At 44.2% G+C, this 27,502-nt stretch overlaps 1 protein-coding gene across 2 annotated transcripts in view; it reads left to right on the forward strand.

Moving 5' to 3' along the window:
• Window positions 1-14,628: 14,628 nt before the first annotated feature.
• The window catches only part of TMEM198 (transmembrane protein 198), an 86,600-nt gene continuing 73,726 nt past the window's right edge, over window positions 14,629-27,502 (forward strand). For both annotated transcript variants that reach the window (XM_033944406.1, XM_033944407.1), the window contains exon 1: window positions 14,629-14,796. The gene's annotated coding sequence lies outside the window, so the exon portion shown is untranslated. The remainder of the gene's footprint in view (window positions 14,797-27,502) is intronic.

Raw genomic sequence — 27,502 nt, forward strand, 5'->3', positions numbered from 1 at the left:
TTACAGAATCATGATACTTTGTTTTGACATTGTTTCAGATAATTGATTGAACCATGTCAGTGAAAAGTGTGGAACTCGTCGAGCTGTCATGAAGTTCCTATTCCTGCAGAAGAAAACTCCAAAGGAAATCCATGAATGTATGATGCAAACATTGAGTGACAAATGCCCATCATACTCCACTGAAGGAGTGGTATGTAAACTTTCAGCGTGAAGATTTTGAGACCGATGATGCAGCAAGGACTGGAAGACCTCAAACGGTGTCAACTCCTGAAATTGTTGACCATGTCCATGACCTGGTTTTGGCAGATTGGCAAATATTAGCTAAAACAATTGCTGAGACACTACATATATCAAAGGAACTTATTGGGAGTATAATCCACAAGCAGCTGGGTATGTGGAAGCTGTCAAGTGGGTGCCCAAATGTTCGAAAGCTGATGAGAAACGACATACTGTAGAGTGGACACTTCCAAGTTGATTTTGCAGCATTTTCAGCAAACTGGTGCTAACATTTTGGAACGACTAATTAGTGTTGATGAAATATGATTACAACACTTTGATCCTGAGACAAAACAACAATCCATGCAATGGCGGCACTCAGGTTCTCCAAGGCCAAGGAAATTCAAGACTCAAAAGTCAGCAGAAAAGGTCATGGCCACAGTGTTTTGGGATCAAGAAGGTGGTGTAATGACTGATTATATCTTCCAAGGGGCCAAACAGGTAGGGGTCCTTTTACTAAGGCGTGCTAACTAATTTAGAGCGCAATAAATACTAACGCGTCCATTAAGTTCTATGGACACGTTAGCATTTAGTGCACACTAAATCGGATAGTGTGCCTTAGTAAAAGGACCCCTTAAAGCAGAATACTACTGTAACTTGCTGTGCCAATTAAAGAAGGCATTGAAAGAAAAGAACATAAGCAATGCCTCCATTGAGTCAGACCCGAGGTCCATCGTGCCCAGCAGTCCGCTCACGCGGCGGCCCAACAGGTCCAGGACCTGCGCAGTAGCTCCCAAAAAGAGGAGAGGGAAACTGTGGAAAGAAGTTTTTTTTACAAGACAATGCATCTGCTCACAATACTGGCAAAACAATGGATGAATTGGGGTTTCAGTGCATGGACCATCCACTCTGCTCACCAGAGCTTGCTCCATCTGACAATTTTCTGTTTCCAAACCTTAAAAAGAATTTGAAAGGGCGACAATTTTTGAGTGATTCAATGGTAATTGCAGAAGCAGAGCAATATTTCAGTAACTAGACATCAGAGTATTTTTTGGAAGGGTTACAGAAACTTCAAATATGATGTGCCAAGTATGTTGAACTTAGGGGTGAATATGTGGTATAACTTGTAAGTTTCTTGGCTCCACATCATTCTCCTTTTGATTGGGCTGAGAACTTTTCAGCACCCTATTGTATCTTGTTTTTTTTGTTGTTGTTGTTTTTTAATCTGATTTTAAACCCAAATAAACCTTTGAGAAATATATCCTGTTTCTCTCTTCTTCACCAACATGAATCTAAGCATGCACAGTGTTTGTATCACAACCTCCAGCGTCTTATCGCAACACGCATTGTCAGCATCTCCCACTCCAGCATCACATCTTAGAATATACTGTTTGCACCTTCCCCCAGCATCATATCTTGAAGAGGTGCTAAGTGGAAGAGCTGAAAATCTAAGTTCGCAAAGATAAGAAGATCCAAACAGTAACAAAGCCTTGATTGCTTTGTTGCTCAGGTTAAGATAACTACTGCAAAACAAAATAAAAAAAATAAAATTACTTGCCATTAGTTTTCAAGGATCAATCATGCCAAAGAATGATGCTTCTCTGGGCGGTTGTATCCATACACACAAAGATGCTCATAACATTGACAGACTCTTGCATACACAACGTACATATAATCTATTCTAGTATGCACTTATATTCTGTGGATGTGTTAGCATTTAGCACAGGCTAAAACAGCTAGCGTGACTTAGTAAAAGGACCCCTGAGTCTAGCACTGATAGAACCTGCATTTTTGTTTAAAATACTGTGTTTTAGGTGGTATAGAGCCTATATTTCTGCCTTACTAGTAGTCTTACTTATAGTCCCACCAACCCCAGGGACCACTATTCATATATAGAGACCCATATAATCAGGACTTCACAACCAATCAAGATGACCTTTATTCTATGCAATCACTGTGGTGCTTTAATTCCAAGACATACTATTTGGAGGCTTAAGGCTTGCCCCATCTGTCTTCAACTTGCCAGTATTAAGGAGGAGCTCTGCAAACTTAAACATGAATTGAATACAATTAAAGCAGCTTCCATCACTCCACAAAATCATACCAACTTACCACCTCTACCTCAAAGAATAAAACAGCCCAGGAATAAATGGGTCACAGTAGGCTCAGGAAGACTGCGACATTTAACACAGAAACATCCACCTTCACTAATATTACCTCTACAGAATTCCTTCGCTCCACTAGTGCACTGCGATACTCAAGAAAACAGAAGGGAGGTGGGACTGGAACCAATGAAGGTAACTCAAGAGAACAAGCGCACCCTAAGTACAAATAAAAAAGCCAAAAACAGAAAACTATTACTGTTGGGGGATTCCATCATCAGAGGCATTAAACTTGGAACACAGGGCGAGGAGACCAAAATAGTGAAATGTCTTCCAGGATCCTCAGCTACCAGGAGTTCCAGGCAAATACTGTCTATAATTAAGGAAGAAACTAAGGATTTTAACACTGATGTTGTTATCCATCTGGGAACAAATGACATGGCCAACAACTCCACACTTGCAGCACAGAAAGCTTTTCGGGAGCTTGGTGAGGGCGTGAAACCTTTTGTAAAGACTTTAGCTTTTTCTGAAATACTGCCTGCATATGAAAAAGGAGAGCAAAGAGTGAAAAACACAGAGGACTTTAATAGATGGCTCAGAGCCTGGTGTCATCAAGAAGGCTTCAGGTACATAGGAGGATAGGGAAATACATGGAAGGACAAGAAGCTATATTGCACTGATGGGCTACATATTACTACAGCAGGAAAAAAAAACCTTGCAGAGAAATTTAGACAATATTTTTCTAGGCATTTAAACTAGAAGGTGGGGGTGGTGTATGTACGAAGGACAATTATAGAGACCACCCCCGGCAAAAGAAAAGATGTGATAGTAGTAAAGGCTGCAACATAAGCAATATCAGCAACTCATTTCTTAGTATTGCAACGGAAAGTGAAACGACACAAAAATCCATACGAAAAAGGAGATTATCGCTGAAAAATAGCTGGAAAGCGATAACCACAAATGCTCGCAGTCTAAGCAACAAAGTTCATGATCTGCAAGCCCTGATATTAGAGGCAGATCTAGATATTGTTGCTATCACAGAGACATGGTTCAGTGAATCACATGGATGGGATGCAAACATACCGGGATATAATCTTTTTAGGAAGGACAGAGATGGTCATAAAGGTGGAGGAGTAGCTCTCTATGTAAAGATCAATATCCAAGCAACCGAAATGCAAGGGACCTGGGGAGAGGAAGAAGCGATATGGATTGCTCTGAAAAGAGAAGATGGAACTTCTATCTACGTGGGTGTAGTCTACAGACCTCCGACTCAATCGCAGCAAATTGATAAGGATCTGATTGTGGATATCCAAAAGTTTGGAAGGAAAGAGGAGGTTCTGCTGTTGGGAGATTTCAACCTGCCGGATGCGGACTGGAATGTTCCGTCTGCGGAATCGGAAAGAAGTAGGGAGATTGTGGATGCCTTTCAAGAGGCTCTGCTCAGACAAATGGTGACGGAACCCACAAGGGAAAAAGCGATATTGGATCTGGTCCTCACAAATGGAGAGAGTATCTCTAATGTTCGAGTGGGTGCTCACCTGGGTAATAGCGATCATCAAACGGTTTGGTTTGATATAACGGCTAAAGTGGAGAGCGGCCGCACGATACTTAAAGTCCTAGACTTCAAACGTACGGACTTTAATGCAATGGGAAAGTACCTGAAGAAAGAGCTGTTAGGATGGGAGGACATAAGAGAAGTGGAAAGACAGTGGTCTAAGCTGAAAGGAGCGATAAAAATGGCTACGGACCTTTATGTGAAGAAAATCAACAAAAACAAGAGAAAAAGGAAGCCGATATGGTTCTCCAACCTAGTGGCTGAGAAAATAAAGGCAAAAGAGTTGGCGTTCATGAAATATAAAAAAACCCAAGAAGAGGAGAGCAGAAAGGACTACAGGGTGAAACTGAAAGAAGCCAAGAGAGAGATACGTTTGGCGAAGGCATGGGCGGAAGAACAAATGGCTAAAAATGTAAAAAAGGGAGATAAAAATTTTTTCAGATATATTAGTGAAAGGAGGAAGATAAAAAATGGAATTGCTAGGCTAAAAGATGCTGGGAACAAATATGTGGAGAGTGATGAGGAGAAAGCAAATGTGCTAAACAAATACTTCTGTTCTGTGTTCACAGAAGAAAATCCTGGAGAAGGACCGAGATTGTCTGGCAAAGTTACACGAGAAAATGGAGTAGATTCTGCGCCGTTCACGGAGGAGGGTGTTTATGAGCAACTTGAAAAACTGAAGGTGGACAAAGCGATGGGACCAGACGGGATCCATCCCAGGATACTAAGGGAGCTCAGAGAGGTTCTGGCGAGTCCTATTAAAGACTTGTTCAACAAATCTTTAGAGACGGGAGTGATTCCTGGGGATTGGAGGAGAGCGGATGTGGTCCCTATTCATAAAAGTGGTCACAGGGATGAAGCAGGAAACTACAGGCCAGTGAGCCTCACTTCAGTTGTTGGAAAAATAATGGAAGTGTTGCTGAAAGAAAGGATAGTGTATTTCCTTGAATCTAATGGGTTACAGGATCCGAGGCAACATGGCTTTACAAAAGGTAAATCGTGCCAAACGAACCTGATTGAATTTTTTGATTGGGTGACCAGAGAGCTGGATCGAGGACATATACTACATGTAATTTACTTGGATTTCAGCAAAGCCTTTGATACAGTTCCTCATAGGAGGCTGTTGAACAAACTTGAAGGGCTGAAGTTAGGACCCAAAGTGGTGAACTGGGTCAGAAACTGGCTATCGGACAGACACCAGAAGGTGGTGGTTAATGGAAGTCGCTCGAAGGAAGGAAAGGTGACTAGTGGAGTCCCTCAGGGTTCGGTGCTGGGGCCAATCCTGTTCAATATGTTTGTGAGTGACATTGCTGAAGGGTTAGAAGGAAAAGTGTGCCTTTTTGCAGATGATACCAAGATTTGTAACAGAGTAGACACCGAAGAGGGAGTGGAAAATATGAAAAAGGATCTGCAGAAGTTAGAGGAATGGTCTAATGCCTGGCAACTAAAATTCAATGCAAAGAAATGCAGAGTAATGCATTTGGGGATTAATAATAGGAAGGAACCGTATATGCTGGGAGGAGAGAAGCTGATATGCACGGACGGGGAGAGGGACCTTGGGGTGATAGTGTCCGAAGATCTAAAGGCGAAAAAACAGTGTGACAAGGCAGTGGCTACTGCCAGAAGGATTCTGGGCTGTATAAAGAGAGGCGTAGTCAGTAGAAGGTGTTGATGCCCCTGTACAGGTCATTGGTGAGGCCCCACTTGGAGTATTGTGTTCAGTTTTGGAGACCGTATCTGGCGAAAGACGTAAGAAGACTTGAAGCAGTCCAGAGGAGGGCGACGAAAATGATAGGAGGCTTGCGCCAGAAGACGTATGAGGAGAGACTGTAAGCCCTGAATATGTATGCCCTAGAGGAAAGGAAAGACAGGGGAGATATGATTCAGACGTTCAAATACTTAAAGGGTATTAACGTAGAACAAAATCTTTTCCAGAGAAAGGAAAATGGTAAAACCAGAGGACATAATTTGAGGTTGAGGGATGGTAGATTCAGGGGCAATGTTAGGAAATTCTACTTTACGGAGAGGGTGGTGGATGCCTGGAATGCGCTCCCGAGAGAGGTGGTGGAGAGTAAAACTGTGACTGAGTTCAAAGAAGCGTGGGATGAACACAGAAGATTTAGAATCAGAAAATAATATTAAAGATTGAACTAGGCCAGTTACTGGGCAGACTTGTACGGTCTGTGTCTGTGTATGGCCGTTTGGAGGAGGATGGGCAGGGGAGGACTTCAATGGCTGGGAGGGTGTAGATAGGCTGGAGTAAGTCTTAACAGAGATTTCAGCAGTTGGAACCCAAGCACAGTACCGGGTAAAGCTTTGGATTCTTGCTCAGAAATAGCTAAGAAGAAAAAAAAAAAAATTTAAATTGAATCAGGTTGGGCAGACTGGATGGACCATTCGGGTCTTTATCTGCCGTCATCTACTATGTTACTATGTTACTATGTTTAGCATAATAAGCAAAACCTGACACAAAAAGCTATGAGACACTTTGAATGTTTCTTGGTCCATATTTTATATAACATCCACCCCCCTCCCACACTCCCTCATCCTAGCTCCAGTACAGTAGAAAATCATTCTACACAGACGGTGCCCCAGGTGATGTATCCCGGAAGGGAGTCCAAGTCTGCTGAAGCTGTATACCCAGCCTAGAATCAAAATACCATACCATAGAATCAAAGAACCTCTCCAGGTTTGTAAAGTTGAGACATCAAGCAGCAGTCAACCACACAAAATCGATTTTATTGCAAGTAGTATGACCACATGCAGAAAATGAGCGAGTCTTCTAGGTCCTGTTTCTCAACTTGGTCCAGGAGTATCCCTTTTCCACTCAGATTTCCAGGATATCTATAATGAATATGCATGAAATAAATTTGCATATAATGGAGGCAGTGTATGCAAATCCAGTTTATGTATATTCATTGTGGATATCATGAAAATCTTACTGGTAAGGGAGTAGTCCAGGATCGAGTTGAAAAACACTGCTCTAGGTAGTGGTAAGCTCATGGAATATACTCCAAACAGCAACTTTGGGTCATAAGAATAGCTTTACTGGGTCAGACCAATGGTCCATCAAGCCCAGAAGCCCATTCTCATGGCCAATCCAGGTCACTAGTACCTGGCCAAAACCCAAGGAGTAGCAATATTTCATGCTACCGATCCAGGTCAAGCAGTTACTTCCACCAGAATTGGAAAATAGCAGAAAGAAGTCCAATATTGTCAAATTTTGATGTGTCCAGAACACAGCGGTCAGAATGATTTATGGTTTAAAGAAGTATGATCATGTCATGCTTTTTTACTGTGAGTTGCCCTGGCTGCCTGTGGAGGCTCGTGTGTTGTTCAAGTTGGGCTGCTTTTGTTACAAGGTTCTTTACGCCACAGCCCCTCATTACTTGGTTAACAGATTTTCTTTGGCTTCTTACACACAGTAGAAGAACCCATTCCTTATTTAATTCTCCTTCAATCCAGGGTTGTAAAAGCATAAAATTTCTCAATCACACTATTATTCTATGTCCCACCGAAAAGCTGGCCAAAAGCCAAAGAGGATTTTTGTGAATTTGTTCTCCATAATTCAGTTATTCCTTCCTACAATATCATCACAGGTGACATAAACATACACCTAGATGAAGAGGACAATTCAGATTTTAAAAAAAACTTTCTATCCCTACTCAATTACAATCTCCCTTTACCCACACAAACACATGAAAAAGGTCATCACTTAGATGTGGTAGCTATGTCAACAAAGGAAATTTTAGACCCTGCCATCTCTCTACCTGATGTCACCTGGTGTCACGATATCTGGTCTGACCATTTTACTTATTATTTCAAGTTAAGCTGGACTCATTTAAAATCTAAAACACAAGAGAACATCACACAAGAGGTTATATTAATTCAGAAGAATATTGGTCACAATATGAACTACAAGCGGAGATAGGTGGAGTCGATTTTTGGGATCACTGGATGAAAACTAGCACATCCATTTTAGATAAAATTGCCCCTAAACGAAATAGCAAAAGCTGCGCCAATAAATATAACAAATGGTTTGACACCGAACTTCTAAAAATGAAACAACTAGTAAGACGACTGGAAAGAATTTGGAAAAAAAACAGGAGAATTGTCAGACCGTAACAACTGGAGATCTAACATAAAAATCTACAAACAACTGATAAAAGACAAACGTAAAGCATTCTACTCTTCTACAATCAACTTATTTAGCACTAGTTCAAAAGGAATCAATGCAAAAGAGCTGTTCAACTTGGTTACAAATTTATTTGACACCACACGCTACACTCAACTCGTGCACAATATTAAACTACCTTCAGCAAATGATTTAACACAGCATTTCATTTCAAAAATTAAAAACCTAAGAAACAACTGTTCGACAAATGACACTAATGGTCATCAAATAGCTAACATACAAGGAAATGAAATACCAGCAGACATGATCTGGAGTTCCTTTCAAGATTTAGAATGGAATAATTATATCAAACTATATAACAAATACTCTAAATCATACTGCGTTCTGGACTCATGTCCCCCGGAAATTATGAAAGCGGCTCCATTAGAATTTAAACTATCTTTACTGCATTACTTAGCCCATAACCAAAAAATGGAAAGTTTCTCACTAATAACGGTCACATAATAATAACCCCAATTCCAAAAAATAGTAAAAAATCATCAGCACTGGTAACCAACTATAGACCAGTAGCATCCATTCCATTTATTGTAAAAATCATGGAAGGATTAGTACATACCCAATTGATGGAATATCTTGATCAGTTCTCTCTCTTACATGAAACTCAATCCGGTTTTATACCTTTGTTCAGTACTGAGACAGTAATTGCGGCTATCTTAGATAATCTGCGTTTCTTGTTCAGCAAGGGCCTTAATACCCTGATCATGCAATTTGATATGAGCTCTGCCTTTGACCTAGTGGACCATGAGAAAATGCTACAATGCCTAGATGCTATTGGTATTAGGGAAGAGGTATTGGACTGGTTTCGAGGCTTCCTTATGTCCTGTACCTATCAAGTACGTTTCAATTATGATCTCTCCGATACCTGGAGCAATCCATCTGGCATACCGCAAGGGTCACCACTATTCCCATTGCTTTTCAATGTCTACATGTCCTCACTAGGTGCGCAATAGACCCAGCTGGGGGTAAAATTATTCAGTTACACAGATGACTTTACGATCATCATCCCATTTGCTAACTCTCTCTTAGAAGTTACTCCCAAGGCATCAGAAGCACTAAATTTGATGGAGCAATGGATGACTGAATTCAAACTGAAACTTAATTCAGAAAAAACAAAATTTTTTGTAGCTTCGCCACATCCGCTTGACACCAAAACACCACTATGCATCAATAACTTAGTTATCCGATTCAGACTACTATGAAGGTATTGGATGTAACACTAGATCAGTGCCTAACCATGAAAGACCAAGTAGACTCCTTAATCAGAAAGGGTTTTTTCACTCTCTGGAAACTTCGATCCATTAGAGCATATTTTGATATGTCAGCATTTAGAATTCTGGTACAATCCCTCATACTGAGTCAACTTGATTACTGTAACATTGCCTATTTAGCAATTTCCCAAAAGAATATGCGACTATTACAATTAATGCAAAATGCAGCGGTCAAACTGATTTTCGGGCTGAAGAAGTTTGATCACGTGACACCTTACTACCGACAGCTGCATTGGCTACTGATGGAGGCACACGTAAAGTTTAAGTTCGCCTGTTTCTGCTTTAAAGTACTATATGGTCTAGCCCCTAAATACATAACTGACCTTTTCTCCTTCTCAGCCAACAGACATAAGAGAAGCTCACATTTGAACTTTGTTTCCCCTCCAGTTAGAGGATGTAAACTCAAAAGACACCATCAACACCTTTTCTCACATCAGGCAGCATTATTGGGGTAAAGATCTAGAACAATTGCTTACGCCTACTACTTATGGGGAATTCAGGAAACGCCTAAAAACATATCTGTTCCTGAAATATCTAGGCAGCTGACCCGTACAACTCTTTCTCCTCAATATCTGACCCCTTGAGCTGTTAATCACTATCTTTCACCTCTGTTAAATTCAATCAATTTGTACCATCTTTTAATCTTTGTAAACCGCATAGAACTTCACGGTCCTGCGGTATATAAACTGTTATTATTATTATTATTATTTGGCATCCCAGGCAGCCCTTCATGATAAGGAGCTTCGAGCTTTGCTGCTTGCAGCTTACTCTTATAAAGACTTTAGATCTCAACTGAAAACTTATCTATTTGCTAAATATTTGATCAACTAACTTATTAATCCATTTATTATGATTTTCATTAGTAACCTTTTGTAAACCGCGTTCAACTAATGGTTACGCGGTCAACAAGCACAGTGTTATGTTATGTTATGTCATATATCCTAATGTTGCATGTTTAAAGTTACATTTGGGGCATGTACTAAATGGGGTAAAACCTGCTCAATAGGCTCAGTGTGGAGACATATAAAGGCATAAAGCAAACATGTCCATGTCCAAACAGTCTACAAAAGAACAGATTTGGGAGGAGCAGGGTTACCAACTATCTGGGAAAACCCAAACATGTCCTCTTTTTTTAGGATGGTCCAGGTGTCCAGATAGTCGTTTTTAAATGGTGGAGTCTGTCCGGGTTTAACCAGCTCTCCCGATTCCCCCTAGAGAGTCCAGGTCGCCACACTTGTTTTCTTCAGGCTGCTAGCAGCATTCCTTTCTGCATGCTGCCAGCAGCTGACCCAGAAACCTTTCCTCTGATGCTTTTTGCTAAGGAGGGAAGGCTTCTGAGTCAGTTGCCAGCAGAATTTAGAATAGAACGCTACTGGTGGCCTCAAGAGAAAGGTCTGTAAGGTCTAGAAAGATGCTGCATAGGCTGGGGTGGTGTGGGAAGGGAGGGAGGGAAAGAGATACTACTGTCTGCCTCTAATCCTCCTGCATAGCATACCCCTTGTTCTATCTGAGCATGCGCTGTCTGCCTCTCATCCTCCCTTGTTCTATCTGAGCATGCACTGCCTGCCTCTCATCCTCCTGCATCCTCCCTTGTTCTAACTGAGCATGCACTGTCTGCTTCATCCTCCTGCATCCTCTCTTGTTCTATCTGAGCATTGAGGAAAGGTAGAGAAGACCCCTGCCCCAATAAAGCAGAAATAGGCCATTACAGCTAAACCCTAAAATGGTTGCCGAAAGAGCAAAATGGACACTCTGACTAAAAAATTGTCAGCTCTGAAAGACATTTCTGCTTTCTTGAGAGTAAGGTCAAACAGAAGGCACAGCTGGAGAGAAAAACAATTCCAGTGAAAAAGGGATCGGCCCTATATTAGCAGGTCCAACTGATAGAAGTTTTACAAGAAAAGGGATGCTGATGTGAGAAACTCACGATAGAAGTTTCATAAGGAAAGGGATGCTGATGTGATAAACTCACCAAGACACTGACGGATGCTGCGCAAGAAGAGATGTGAGAATGCAAGAGAGCTAACCACAGGGCTGAAAAGCCATTAGGTCCAGGTACTTGAAAGAGGATCTTGGTATATTAACAGGACATTTACTGGGAAATAGGACAGAATTAGATAAGGAAGGGCGTGACACACACAGTATCACTCATTATGCTAACCAATCAATAGATTAATAAATGAGATAATAAATATGTTTAACCAATGAAAATATGACATGCAACTTGCACCAGGGCGGGCCAGAGCTGTCAGAATCATATAAATGAAAGCTCCCTAGACCGTAGTTTCAGAACTCTTCGGAGGTTCTCCATCAGTCTGGCCAGCCTGGTGTATGCTCTATCACTCTGTATGCTGTGTGATTTATTCCTGTAAACTATTGCTGTTTGATTATTAAATTGATGTTATTTGAACCAGCATAAAGAGAGTTGAATGGTCTATCAGTAGAGGCCGTAATAGTCGGCTTTTCAGCATGCATTGCCTTTCATCCTCCTTCAGCCTCCCTTGTTCTATCTGAGCATGCCCTGTCTGCCTCTCATCCTCCCTTGTTGTATCTGAGCATGCACTGTCTACCTCTCATTCCCCCTTATTCTATCTGAACATGAACTGTCTGCCTCTCATCCTCCTGCATCCTCCCTTGTTCTATCTGAGCATGCACTGTCTGCCTCTCATCCCTTTATTCTATCTGAGCATGCACTGTTTGACTCTCATCCTGCAATCTTCCCTTGTTCTATCTGAGCATGCACTGTCTGCCTCTCATCCTCCTGCATCCTCCCTTGTTCTATCTGAGCATGCACTGACCCTTATCCTGCATCTTCCCTTGTTCTGAGCATGCACTATCTGCCTTTCATCCTCCTGCATCCTCCCTTGTTCTATCTGAACATGCACTGTCTGCCTTTCAACCTCCTGCATGCTCCCTTGTTCTATCTGAGCATGCACTGTCTGCCTCTCATCCTCCCTTGTTCTATCTGAGCATGAATTGTCTGCCTCTCATCCTCCTGCATCCTCCCTTGTTCTATCTGAGCATGCACTGTCTGCCTTTCATCCTACTACATCCTCCCTTGTTCTGAGCATGCACTGTCTGTCTTTCATCCTCCTGCATCCTCCCTTGTTCTATCTGAGCATGCACTGTCTCCCTCTCATCCTCCTACATCCTCCCTTGTTCTATCTGAGCATGAACTGTCTGCCTCTCATCCTCCTGCATCCTCCCATGTTCTATCTGAGCATGCACTGTCTGCCTATCATCCTACTACATCCTCCCTTGTTCTGAGCATGCACTGTCTGCCTCTCATCCTCCTGCATCCTCCCATGTTCTATCTGAGCATGCATTGTCTGCCTCTCATCCTCCTACATCCTCCCTTGTTCTATCTGAGCATGAACTGTCTGCCTCTCATCCTCACGCATCCTTCCATATTCTATCTGAGCATGCACTGTCTGCCTTTCATTCTACTACATCCTCCCTTGTTCTGAGCATGCACTGTGTGCCTCTCATCCTCCCATGTTCTATCTGAGCATGCACTGTCTGCCTCTCATCCTCCCTTGTTCTATCTGAACATGAACTGTCTGCCTCTCATCCTCTTGCATCCTCCCTTGTTCTATCTGAGCATGAACTGTCTGCCTCTCATTCTCACGCATCCTTCCATATTCTATCTGAGTATACACTGTCTGCCTCTCATCCTCCCTTGTTCTATCAGAGCATGCACTGTCTGCCTCTCATCCTCCCTTGTTCTGTCTGAACATGCACTGTCTGCCTCTCATCCACCTGAATCTTCCCTTGTTCTATCAGAGCATGCACTGTCTGCCTCTCATCCTCCCTTGTTCTGTCTGAACATGCACTGTCTGCCTCTCATCCTCCTGCATCCTCCCTTGTTCTATCTGAGCATGCACTGTCTGCCTTTCATCCTACTACATCCTCCCTTGTTCTATCTGAGCATGCACTGTCTGCCTCTCATCCTCCTACATCCTCCCTTGTTCTATCTGAGCATGAACTGTCTGCCTCTCATCCTCACGCATCCTTCCATATTCTATCTGAGCATGCACTGTCTGCCTCTCATCCTCCTGCATCCTCCCTTGTTCTATTTGAGCATGCACTGTCTGCCTCTCATCCTCCTACATCCTCCCTTGTTCTATCTGAGCATGCACTGTCTGCCTCTCATCCTCCTGCATCCTCCCTTGTTCTATTTGAGCATGCACTGTCTGCCTCTCATCCTCCTACATCCTCCCTTGTTCTATCTGAGCATGCACTGTCTGCCTCTCATCCTCCCTTGTTCTGTCTGAACATGCACTGTCTGCCTCTCATCCACCTGAATCTTCCCTTGTTCTATCAGAGCATGCACTGTCTGCCTCTCATCCTCTTGCATCCTCCCTTGTTCTGAGTATGCACTGTCTGCCTCACATCCTCCCTTGTTCTATCTGAGCATGCACTGTCTGCCTATCATCCTACTACATCCTCCCTTGTTCTATCAGAGCATGCACTGTCTGCCTCTCATCCTCTTGCATCCTCCCTTGTTCTGAGTATGCACTGTCTGCCTCACATCCTCCCTTGTTCTATCTGAGCATGCACTGTCTGCCTATCATCCTACTACATCCTCCCTTGTTCTGAGCATGCACTGACTGCCTCTTATCCTCCTGCATCCTCCCTTGTTCTATCTGAGCATGAACTGTCTGCCTCTCATCCTCCTGCATCCTCCCTTGTTCTATCAGAGCATGCACTGTCTGCCTCTCATCCTCCCTTGTTCTATCTGAGCATGCACTGTCTGCCTCTCATCCTCCCTTGTTCTATCTGAGCATGAACTGTCTGCCTCACATCCTTCCTTGTTCTATCTGAGCATGCACTATCTGCATTTCATCCTCCTACATCCTCCCTTGTTCTATCTGAGCATGAACTGTCTGCCTCTCATCCTCCCTTGTTCTATTTGAGCATGCACTGCCTCTCATCCTCCTGCATCCTCCCTTGTTCTATCAGAGCATGCACTGTCTGCCTCTCATCCTCTTGCATCTCCCTTGTTCTGAGCATGCACTATCTGCATCTCATCCTCTCACATCCTATGATAGTGTCTTCATCCTTTGATATTCGATCTGTGCATGCACTGTCTGATTCTCATTATCATCTAGCTCACGCTAAGCCCACTCCCCACCCCCTAATTATATCCTAACATGCAGTGACTGGCCCCTTCCATGCTATCCCAGCATGCACTGCCTGTGTCTGTGGGGGGAGGGGCTGGGGAGCTGCTGCGCAGGTAAAGATGCTGCCGCGGACTGTGAAGCGCTCGGCTGTTGTTGCAGCCAATCACATTGTACCCTGTCGTCTTAGCAACAGTGTCTAAGCCAGTCAGTTGTAGCGCGTGCGAGCGAGCGCCACCGGCTGCCCGCGAGCCGGCCTCAGGAGCGAGCTGTGCTGTTGCGTTAACCCTTCGGGTGTCGGCACGTGCCGCCTATCAGCGCTGACCTCTAACCCGGGCAGGTGTGTGCGGTTGTGGGAGGGGTGCGTTCTGCTAGAGGGTGCGAAGGCTCGCGCGGACGATTGATGCACGCTCCAGGCTAGTAACGTCATCAGCTGGGGGAGGGGAGAAGTACAGGCAGCAGTGGGTAGAAAGAGGTTACCGCTAGGGGTCAGGGCTGGGTACTGCCAAGAGATGAGAGAGAGGAGGGCATGGACTGGGAGAGAGTGTGGGGATGATGGGGTCATGGAAAAGGATTCTGGGAACAGTTGGGGAAGTGGAGTCATGGTCCATGACCCCACTCCCTCCCCTGTTCCCAGAATCCTTTTCCATGACCCCATTCTCCCTTCAATTGATCCCAGAATCTTGTGCTGTGAGTCATGGCACAAGATTCTGGGATCAGTTGAAGGGAGAATGGGGTCATGGAAAAGGATTCTGGGAATAGGGGAGGGACTGGGGTCATGGCACAAGATTCTGGGATCAGTTGAATGGGGTCATGGAAAAGGATTCTGGGAACAGGGGAGGGAGTGGGGTCATGGCACAAGATTCTGGGATCAGTTGAAGGGAGAATGGGGTCATGGAAAAGGATTCTGGTAACAGGGAAGGGAGTGGGGTCATTGCACAAGATTCTGTGATCAATTGAAGGGAGAATGGGGTCATGGAAAAGGATTCTGGGAATAGGGGAGGGACTGGGGTCATGGCACAAGATTCTTGGATCAGTTGAATGGGGTCATGGAAAAGGATTCTGGTAACAGGGGAGGGACTGGGGTCATGGCACAAGATTCTGGGAAAAGTGGAAGGGAAAATGGGGTTATGGGAAAGGATTCTGGTAACAGGGGAGAGAGTGGCGTCATGGCACAAGATTCTGGGAACAGTGGAAGGGGGAATGGGGTTATGGGAAAGGATTCTGGTAACAGGGGAGAGAGTGGTGTCATGGCACAAGATTCTGGGAACAGTGGAAGGGGGAATGGGGTCATGAAAAAGGATTCTGGGAATAGGGGAGGGACTGGGGTCATGGCACAAGATTCTGGGATCAGTTGAAGGGAGAATGGGGTTATGGAAAAGGATTCTGGGAACAGGGGAGGGAGTGGGGTCATGCCACAAGATTCTGGGATCAGTTGAATGGGGTCATGGAAAAGGATTCTGATAACGGGAGGGAGTGGGTTCATGGCACAAGATTCTGGGATCAATTGAAGGGAGAATGGGGTCATGGAAAAGGATTCTGGTAATTGAGGAGGGAGTGGGGTCATAGCACAAGATTCTGTGATCAATTGAAGGGAGAATGGGGTCATGGAAAAGGATTCTGGGAATAGGGGAGGGACTAGGGTCATGGCACAAGATTCTGGGAAAAGTGGAAGGGAAAATGTGGTTATGGGAAAGGATTCTGGTAACAAGGGAGAGAGTGGCGTCATGGCACAAGATTCTGGGAACAGTGGAAGAAGGGGGTTATGGGAAAGGATTCTGGTAACAGGTGAGGTAGTGGGGTCATGGCACAAGATTCTGGGAACAGTGGAAGGGGGAATGGGGTCATGAAAAAGGATTCTGGGAACTGGGGGGAGTGGGGTCATGGCACAAGATTCTGTGATCAATTGAAGGGAGAATGGGGTCATGGAAAAGGATTCTGGGAATAGGGGAGGGACTGGGGTCATGGCACAAGATTCTGGGATCAGTTGAAGTGAGAATGGGGTCATGGAAAAGGATTCTGGTAAAAGGGGAAGGAGTGGGGTCATGGCACAAGATTCTTGGATCAGTTGAATGGGGTCATGGAAAAGGATTCTGATAACGGGAGGGAGTGGGGTCATGGCACAAGATTCTGGGATCAATTGAAGGGAAAATGGGGTCATGGAAAAGGATTCTGGTAACAGGGGAGGGAGTGGGGTCATAGCACAAGATTCTGTGATCAATTGAAGGGAGAATGGGGTCATGGAAAAGGATTCTGGGAATAGGGGAGGGACTGGGGTCATGGCACAAGATTCTGGGATTAGTTGAAGGGAGAATTGGGTCATGGAAAAGGATTCTGATAACAGGAGGGAGTGGGGTCATGGCACAAGATTCTGGGATCAGTTGAAGGGAGAATGGGGTTATGGAAAAGGATTCTGGGAACAGGGGAGGGAGTGGGGTCATGGCACAAGATTCTGGGATCAGTTGAAGCGAGAATGGGGTCATGGAAAAGGATTCTGGTAACAGGGAAGGGAGTGGGGTCATGGCACAAGATTCTGTGATCAATTGAAGGGAGAATGGGGTCATGGAAAAGGATTCTGGGAATAGGGGAGGGAGTGGGGTCATGGCACAAGATTCTTGGATCAGTTGAATGGGGTCATGGAAAAGGATTCTGGTAACAGGGGAGGGAGTGGGGTCATAGCACAAGATTCTGTGATCAATTGAAGGGAGAATGGGGTCATGGAAAAGGATTCTGGAAATAGGGGAGGGACTGGGGTCATGGCACAAGATTCTGGGAAAAGTGGAAGGGAAAATGGGGTTATGGGAAAGGATTCTGGTAACAGGGGAGAGAGTGGCGTCATGGCACAAGATTCTGGGAACAGTGGAAGGGGGAATGGGGTCATGAAAAAGGATTCTGGGAACAGTGGGGGGAGTGGGGTCATGGCACAAGATTCTGGGAACAGTTGAAGAGAGAATGGGGTCATGGAAAAGGATTCTGGTAACTGGGGAGGGAGTGGGGTCATGGCACAAGATTCTGGGAACAGTTTAATGGAGAATGGGATTATGGGAAAGGATTCTTGTAACGGGAGGGAGTGGGGTCATGGCACAAGATTCTGGGAACAGTGGAAGGGGGTTATGGGAAAGGATTCTGGGAACAGTGGGGGGAGTGGGGTCATGGCACAAGATTCTGGGAACAGTGGAAGGGGGAATGGGGTCATGAAAAAGGATTGTGGGAACAGTGGGGGGAGTGGGGTCATGGCACAAGATTCTTGGAAGAGTTGAAGAGAGAATGGGGTCATGGAAAAGGATTCTGGTAACTGGGGAGGGAGTGGGGTCAATGCACAAGATTCTGGGAACAGTGGAAAGGAGAATAGGGTCATGGTAAAGGATTCTGGGAACGCAAGGGAGTGGAGTCAAAGCACAGGATTTGGAGAATCATTGGAGGAGGAGTTGGGGTCATTAACTGGATTCTAAGAACATTGTGGAGAGCGGGGTCATATTATATGATTCTGGGAACTGGGAGTGAGTGGAGTCATGGCATAGGATTCTGGAAATAGTATCATGGAAAACATAAGAACATAAGCAATGCCTCCACTGGGTCAGACCCGAGGTCCATCGTGCCCAGCAGTCCCCCACGCGGCGGCCCAACAGGTCCAGGACCTGCGCAGTAGCTCCCTATCTATACCCCTCTATCCCTTTTTCCAGCAGGAAATCGTCCAATCCTTTCTTGAAATCCAGTACCGTACTCTGTCCTATTACGTCCTCTGGAAGTGCATTCCAGGTGTCCACCACACGCTGGGTAAAGAAAAACTTCCTAGCATTTGTTTTGAATCTGTCCCCTTCCAATTTTTCCGAATGCCCTCTTGTTCTTATATGTTTTGAAAGTTTGAAGAATCTGTCCCTCTCTACTTTCTCTATGCCCTTCATGATCTTGTAGGTCTCTATCATATCTCCTCTGAGTCTCCGCTTTTCCAGGGAGAAGAGCCCCAGTCTCTCCAATCTTTCAGTGTATGAGAGGTTTTCCATGCCCTTAATCATTCGTGTCGCTCTCCTCTGGACCATCTCAAGTGTTGCCATATCCTTCTTAAAATACGGTGACCAATACTGAACACAGTACTCCAGGTGCGGGCGCACCATTGCCCGATATAACGGCAGGTTGACTTCTTTTGTTCTGGTCGTAATACCCTTCTTAATAATACCCAACATTCTGTTTGCCTTCTTCGCGGCTGCTGCACATTGTGCCGTTGACTTCATTGTTGTATCCACCAGTACACCCAAATCTCTTTCAAGGTTACTTCTCTCTAATACTAATCCCCCCATTTGGTAGCTGAACATCGGGTTCTTTCTCCCTATATGCATGACCTTACATTTCCCTACATTGAAGTTCATCTGCCATTTATTCGCCCACTCCTCCAGTTTGTTTAGGTCCCTTTGTAGGTCCTCACACTCTTCCGTAGTTCTAACCCTTCTACAGAGTTTAGTGTCATCCGCAAATTTTATAACTTCACATTTCATCCCCGTTTCCAGGTCAAAAGAATTGGGAGAAGAGTGAGAGGTGGAGTGGGGGTGATGGACAGGATTCTGGGAACAGTGGGGTCATGACACAAGATTTTGGGAACAGTTGAAGGGGGAATGGGGTCATGGAAAAAGATTCTGGGTACTGGAGGGAGGGAGCATTGTGGGACAGAATTAGAATAGTGAGAGGTGGGGTAGAGGTGATGGACAGGATTGTGTGAATGGGGTGGAGGAGTGGGTTCATAGAATAGGATTTTCACAACATTGGGCTGGAGTGGGGGTTGTGGTATAGGATTCTGAGTACAGTGGGAGGGGGAATGGTGATGAACAGGATTCTGAGAACATTGGAGAGGGGAAGTGCAGTCATAGTACAAAATTCTGGGAATAGTGGGAAAAGGAGTGGGGGTGATGGACAGGGTTTTGGTAACTGTGTGTGTGTGTGGGGGAGTGGGTTTATGGCACAGGAGTCTGTGAACTTGGGAGGGGGGGGGAAGTAGGGTAATAGCCAAGATTCCAGTGCAATAGGGTCTTTCTCCCTTGAGTCTGTTGCAGGAAATACTGATTTCTGTTTTCAGCACTTCTCCCTGCTGCCTTCAGTCAGTTATATTTTTTTTTTGCAAGCGAGCCTGCAAGACTAACTTTATCTGCTCGGTCTTCTTTTTTGTTTTTCAAGTAGTTTTTGTGATTTTCATGGGATTTTGTTCAGCTCCAGTGGCTACCTATCCTATATGAGATGTGCAGACTTCAGTCTACTGTTGACAGGTGGATTCTGCAGGGACAAGCCTGCTTAAACTGTGAAGCTCAGGGGTTTCTCCTTCTGTGTGCTCACTCCTTGACTTGATCAGAAGTGCTAGTCCAGGCTGTATAGGCACCAATTGTGTTTCTTCGGAGCGCACACGGTGTCAGCTGCACTTTCCTACCTCCTCTTCACGGCATTTGGATTCTAGTCCAGTGGGTTGAAGCTCAGTCTGACTGTGGCCCGACTTGCAGCTGAAGAGTCAGAAGAGGCAGCTTTCCTGGTAGCAGAAGTCATCTCCTAATTCCAGCTACCCTGAGAGAAGCTGTGACAGGCTGCAGCACATCTTCCCAGCGTCTGGTCTGTGGGTAGGGCTGTCACAACCTACAGGGCAGTTTGGGGAGGGAGGGGGGTGGGGTATCTGAATTTGCTGTTTATCCTAGGACAAGTAAGCAGCATATTGTCACATATGGTTGACGTCATCCAGGGAGCCTGGCATGGACAATTTGACAAGTGAACTGTCAGTTCAAGTTGGAAAAACTCAGCCACGGCCCACCCGCCCAACACCAGCACGAGCCCCTCAGTTCTTCGTTTTCCACATAGTGAAGAAGTTTGTTTTCACTGAACACCATTCATTTTTTTTGTTGCCTTCCCGCTTTGCGTCTTTTATTTCTATTCAATGTTTTTTCTTTCGAGTTTAGTAATTCAGTTTTATTTATGACAGGTTAAAACAAAACAAAAAAGTAAGAGAATTTTTCCATCAAATATCTCTTCCGTCCTTGGTGACGGCTTGTGCAGTGGTAGTTATGTTTTTTTGTTGCTGAACTTGTTGGTTTTTGTTGTGGCGGCTTTCTTCTGTAACAGCATTAATTTACTTTAAAATAATTTATTTTTTCCGAACCCTTTTTTCTGTCGAGAACAGTTCTTTGGCGTGAGCATGGACGGTGCCAGGTTTTTGCAGCCTTTAACATCGAAAGCATCGACATTGCAAAACATTCTGGCATTGGGGAAGCTAGTTAAGAGGCCATTTGCTTCCCAACAAGTGTCACAGGTCTCTACAGCATCAAGTCACTCGATGCAGACCAAACAACGATGCCACTGTTCCCTAGCTTTGCAGGTTGTCTCTCTTTTACGGTGTGCATCCTCATTGAGGTCATCCATTCTGAAACAACCTACTGCACCGATGGTACCAGCTGTTGAGCCTATAGTACCTGTGCATACTTCAGGTCTCTACAGCATCGAGTCAGTCGATGCAGACCACACATCGATGCCATCGCTCACCAGCTTCGTAGGTTGTCTCTCCTTCATGGTATGCATCGAGGTCGAGCATTCCAAGACAACTAACTAAACTAAACTAAAACTTAGATTTATAGACCGGGTCATCTTCATAAAATAAAGCTCGACTTGGTTTACATCAATTAAAAAAATATAGAAAAGAACATGAGTTTACAATTTAGAGAATAACATGTTTTAAAATTTTTATGAAAAAGTTAAAATGAATCTAATTCTCTTAACTGTAAAAATGAACCTAATTCTCTTAACTGTAGAGGAATATCATTCCATATTTATGTTAGTTTGAAAGGATAGGATTTCCCTAATTTACCAGTAAAAACAATTATTTTAAGAGAAGGAAAAGACAGTTTGAGTTTTTTGCGTGGTCCTAACATGACCCAATCTTTGAAAGTTCCAGGAAAACGTGAAGAACGTATGCGAAATAGAATCTTGAAAGTTAAACAGGAACATTTGAAGAATATCCTGGAAAATATCGGAAGCCAATAAGTTTGGCCAGTAGTGGAGATACATGTTCAAATTTACCCTTGCTGAAAATCAGCCTAGCCAATGGTACCAGCTGTTGAGCTTATAGTATTGGTGCATACTTCAGGTCTCTACAGCATCGAGTCAGTCGATGCAGACCACTCATCAATGCTGTCACTCACCAGCTTTGCAGGTTGTCTATCCTTCATGGTATGCATTGAGGTCGAGCATTCTGAAACAACTAACTAAACTAAACTAAAAATTAGATTTATTAACCGGGTCATCTTCATATAATAAAGCTTGACTCGATTTACATCAATTAAAAAAATATAGAAAAGAACATGAGTTTACTTCGGAAAATTGCGAGCCATGGAATCGAGGGTGGATTAAAAACTGGCTGGGTCATAGGAAACAGAGAGTGGGGTAAATGGACAATACTCGGACTGGAAGAGCGTCACCAGTGGGGTGCCGCAGGGCTGGGTGCTTGGACCCGTGCTCTTCAACATCTTTAGAAATGATCTAGACATTGGTACGACGAGTGAGATGATTAAATTTGCGGACAAAGTTATTCAGAGTAGTGAAGACACAGGAGGATTGCGAAGATCTGCAATGTGACATAATCAGGCTTGAGGAATGGGCATCAACATGGCAGATGAGGTTTAACGTGGATAAGTGTAAAGTGATGCATGTAGGTCCTGCCAATCCAATCTAATCAGCTTCTTTGACTGGGTAACGAAAAAGCTAGATAAGGGAGAGTCCCTGGATGTCATGATTTTGGACTTCAGTAAGGCTTTTGATAGTGTCCCACACCGTAGATTATTGAACAAGATGAGTTCGTTGGGACTAGGAGAAACATTGACTGCATAGGTTAAAGACTGGCTCAGTGGTAGATTTCAAAGGGTGGTGGTAAATGGTACTCCCTCCAAAACGTTGGAAGTGATCAGTGGAGTGCCGCAGGGCTCGGTCTTGGGTCCAATCCTATTTAATATCTTCATACGGGACTTGCCTCAAGGACTTCGAGGTAAAATTACATTATTTGCTGATGATGCTAAACTATGCAACGTAGTGGGCGGAGTTACCGAGCCTGACACTATGACGCAGGACCTACTTTTACTGGAGCAATGGTCTACTATTTGGCAACTGAGTTTTAATGTCAAAAAGTATAAGGTTGCGGAAGTACCTTGGTAGCGGAAACACATGCAGAACTTACACTCTGAATGGCGAGACCTTAACAAGAACTGTTGCAGAACGGGACCTGGGAGTAATCATTAGTGAAGATATGAAGACTACCAATCAAGTTAAAGCTTCATCCAAGGCTAGAGAATTGCTGGGTTGTATCCGAAGAAGTTTTGTCAGCCGAAAGCCTGAAGTGGTAATACCGCTGTACAAGTCCATGGTGAGACCTCATCTGGAGTATTGTGTTCAGTTTTGGAGGCCACATTATCAAAAGGATGTGCTGAGAATAGAGTCGGTTCAGCGAATGGCCACTAGGATGGTCTCAGGACTCAAGGATCTCTCATATGAAGAATGTCTAGGTAAGTTGCAGCTATACTCTCTCGAGGAATGCAGAGAGAGGGGAGACATGATAGAGACGTTCAGATATGTTACTGGTCGTATTGAGATGGAAGAAGACATCTTTTTCCTTACAGGACCTACAGCGACAAGAGGGCATTCATTAAAAATCAAGGGTGGGAGATTTCATGGTGACATTAGGAAGTATTTCTTCACCAAAAGGGTGGTTGATCGTTGGAATGATCTTCCACTTCAGGTAGTTGAGGCCATCAGTGTGCTCGATTTTAAGAAAAAATGGGATAAACATGTGGGTTCACTTCGAGGAAGTGCTTAGGGGGAGCGTTCTTTGAGTGGGCAGACTTATTGGGCCGATGGCCCTTTTCTGCCGTCATACTCTATGTTTCTATGTAGGTAACAAAAATCTCATGCACGAATACAGAATGTCTGGGGCAGTACTTGGAGAGACTTTCCAGGAAAGAGACTTGGGAGTTATGATCGACAAGTCGATGAAGCCGTCCATGCAATGTGCGGCGGTGGCAAAAAGGGCGAACAGAATGCTAGGAATGATAAAGAAGGGGATCACAAACAGATCGGAGAAGGTTATCATCCTGCTGTACCGGGCCATGATGCGCCCTCACCTGGAATACTGCGTCCAGCACTGGTCGCCGTACATGAAGAAGGACATGATGCTACTTGAAAGGGTCCAGAGAAAGGCGACTAAGATGGTTAAGGGGCTGGAGGAGTTGCCGTATAGTGAAAGATTAGAGAAACTGGGCCTTTTCTCCCTCGAACAGAGGAGATTGAGAGGGGACATGATCGAAACATTCAAGGTACTGAAGGGAATAGACTTAGTAGATAAGGACAGGTTGTTCACCCTCTCCAAGGTAGAGAGAATGAGAGGGCACGCTCTAAAATTGAAAGGGGATAGATTCCGTACGAACATAAGGAAGTTCTTCTTCACCCAGAGGGTGGTGGAAAACTGGAACGCTCTTCCGGAGTCTGTCGTAGGGGAAAACACCCTCCAGGGATTCAAGACAAAGTTAGACAAGTTTCTTCTGAACCAGAACGTACGCAGGTAGGGCTGTTCTCATTTAGGGCGCTGGTCTTTGACCAAGGGCCACCGCGTGAGTGGATTGCTGGGCACGATGAACCCAACAGTGGCAATTCTTATGTTCTTATGTACAATTTAGAGAATACCCATGTTTTAAAATTTTATGAAAAAGTTAAAATGAACCTAATTGTCTTAACCTTAAACTAAACTAAACTGTTAGTTTGTATACCGCATCATCTCCATAAAGATAGAGCTTGGCACGGTTTACAGGTAATTCAATAAATTAGGGAAGGCCATAATAAGAAATTAGAGGTTATGAAGAGGATAGCTAGTTTTACATTTTAAATAGATAGCGTTACGTTTTGGAGAAAAGCCAGGTTTTCAGATGCTTTTGGAATAATTGGAATGAGCCTAGGTTCTGCAGCGGGGCAGGGAGGTTATTCCAAAGCTCAGTGAATTTGAAGAAAAGGGATTTTCCTAATTTACCTGCATAAATGATGCCTTTTAATGAGGGGAAAGATAGTTTGAGTATGTGGGCGGATCTGGTAGTGTTAGGTTTCGAAGAATTCCAGGATAGTGGGATTAGGGGAGCAATATCATTCCATATTTTTGTTAAGTTTGAAAGAATAGAATTTCCCTAATTTAACAGTAAAAACAATTCTTGAGAGAGTCCAAAGGAGAGCAACGAAACTGGTAAAAGGGCTGGAACACTGCCCATACGCTGAGAGGTTGGATAGGCTGGGGCTCTTCTCTCTGGAAAAAAGGAGGCTCAGGGGAGATATGATAGAGACCTTCAAGATCATGAGGGACATAGAGAGGGTGGATAGGGACAGATTCTTCAGACTGAAGGGGACAACAAGTACGAGGGGGCATTCGGAGAAACTGAAGGGAGATAGGTTCAAAACAAATGCAAGGAAGTTTTTTTTCACCCAAAGGGTCGTGGACACTTGGAATGCGCTACCGGAGGAAGTGATCAGGCAGAGTACGGTACAGGGATTCAAACAGGGATTGGACGGATTCCTGAGGGATAAAGGGATCATGGGATACTGAGGGAGGAGCTGGGATGTAACACAAGTATAGAAAGCTAACCAGGTAATAAGTATAGAAACCCAACAGGTCGTGCATGTGCAAGACCGGAGGGTTAGGACTACAATGGGAAGATAGGACTTCAATGAGAAACCAAGGTGGCAAGGGAGCCCCTTCTGGTGATTCAGACAGGTCGTGACCTGTTTGGGCCGCCGCGGGAGCGGACTGCCGGGCAGGATGGACCTATGGTCTGACCCGGCGGAGGCACTGCTTATGTTCTTATGTTCTTAATAGAAGGAAAAGAAAGTTTGAGTTTTTTGCATGGTCCTAACAAGACCCAATCTTTGAAAGTTCCAGGAAAGTGTGAAGAATATATACAAAATAGAATCTTGAAAGTTAAACAGGAACATTGAAAAATATCCTTGAAAATATTGGAAGCCAATAAGTTTGGCCAGTAGTGGAGATACATGTTCAAATTTACCCTTGCTGAAAATCAGCCTAGCCAATGGTACTGGCTGTTGAGCTTATAGTATTGGTGCATACTTCAGGTCTCTACAGCAACGAGTCAGTCGATGCAGACCACACATAAATGCAGCTTTGCAGGTTGTCTCTCCTTCATGGTATGCATCGAGGTCGACCATTCTGAGACAATGGTACCGGTTGTTTAGACTATAATACTGGTGCATAGTTCAGGTCTCTACAGCATCGAGTCAGTCGATGCAGACCACACGTTGATGCAGACCACACATCGATGCTGTTGCTCCCCGGCTTCGCAAGTTGTCTCTCCTTCATGGTATACATCAAGATCGACCATTCTGAGACAGTCTTCTGCACCGATGGTTCCGGCTGTCAAGCCTGTAGTACTGGTGCATACTTCATCTTTTTAGTAAACGTCACAGGTCTCTACAGCATCAAGCCAGTTGATGCAGACCGCTTATCGATGATGCTTCCCAGCTTCACAGGTTGTCTCTCCTTCATGGTATACATCGAGGTCGACCATTCCGAGACAACCTGATGCACTGATGGTACCGGTTGTTGAGCCTATAATACTGGTGCATACTTCAGGTCTGTACAGCATCGAGTCAGTCGATGCAGAACACACATTGATGCTGTTGCTCCCCAGCTTTGCAGGTTGTCTCTCCTTCATGGTGTGCATCAAGGTCGACCATTCAGAGACAACCTTCTGCACCAATGGTACCGGCTGTCGAGCCTGTAGTACTGGTGCATACTTCATCTTTTTAGTAAGCGTCACAAGCTCTACAGCATCAAGTCAGTCGATGCAGACTGCTTATTGATGATGCTTCACAGGTTGTCTTTCCTTCATGGTATGCATCGATGCACTGATGGTACCGGCTGTAGAGCCTTTAGGACTGGTGCATACTTCAAGGTGTCGAAGGTCTTACCAGCATCTTCATGCAGACCATATATTGATGCCATTGCGCTCCAGCTTCACAGGTTGACTTTTCTCTTCGGTATATATCCTTATTGACAATTATCCACTCTGATTTAACCTGCTGCACCAAGAGTACCGCCTGTTCAGCAATTAGTACTAGTACATACTTCAAGGTGCTGTAGGTCTTAACAGTATCCAGTTATTTAATAATAATAATAACTTTATTTTTCTATACCGCCATAGTCAGGCGACTTCTATGCGGTTCACATTGAAAGAAGGCTGGACATTCAGCGAATAACAATAAGTCTTAATACAATACAATAAGTCTAAATACAATACAATAAGTCTAAATAAAAAGCTTACATACTAATTGGAGTTCTATGGGTAAAGAATACATGAGTACATGAAAGGAGCTTCTTGAGAGAAAGAAAAGGCGTTTACAGAGGGGGAAATCCTAGTGAGGGAGAGGACAGTTTTAGTCAATGAATTTGGCGAATAGGGCGGTTTTAATTGATTTTCGGAATTCACTGTAAGTCAGATTGGGTTCATTTATGTAGTTTCTCGGCCAGACTTGCTGTCTATTCACTTGGAACTTAAAGGTTCTATCCAGGAATGATTTGTATCTACAGCCTGTGATCTTTGGGTATGCAAAGATGTTTTTGTTTCTGGTTGTTCGTGTGGGGTTGTGTAGGATGAAGTGAGTTTGCAGGTATGAAGGTGCTAGTCCCCAGACTTGTTTGAAACAGGTGCAAGCAAATTTGAATAATATTCACGCTTCTATTGGTAGCCAGTGCAGTTTTTTATAGTAGGGCTAATGTGGTCATTTTTTCTTAGTCCAAAGATTAGGCGAACGGTGGTGTTTTGTACTAATCTCAGTTTTTTTTACTGTTTTTTTGTGGGATACCCAGGTAGATGATGTTGCAGTAGTCAAGAATGGATAGGATCAGCACCTGCACCAGCAACCTGAAGGATGTTGGGTCGAAGTATTTTTTAATGGTCCTTAGTTTCCATAGCATGAAGAAACATTTTTTCACTAGTGAGTTTGTGTGGTCAGTCATGGTTAGGTGTGTATCTAGAGTG

The sequence above is a fragment of the Geotrypetes seraphini genome, chromosome 5 (genome assembly GCF_902459505.1).
Source record: "Geotrypetes seraphini chromosome 5, aGeoSer1.1, whole genome shotgun sequence".
NCBI classification, from domain to species: Eukaryota; Metazoa; Chordata; class Amphibia; order Gymnophiona; family Dermophiidae; genus Geotrypetes; species Geotrypetes seraphini.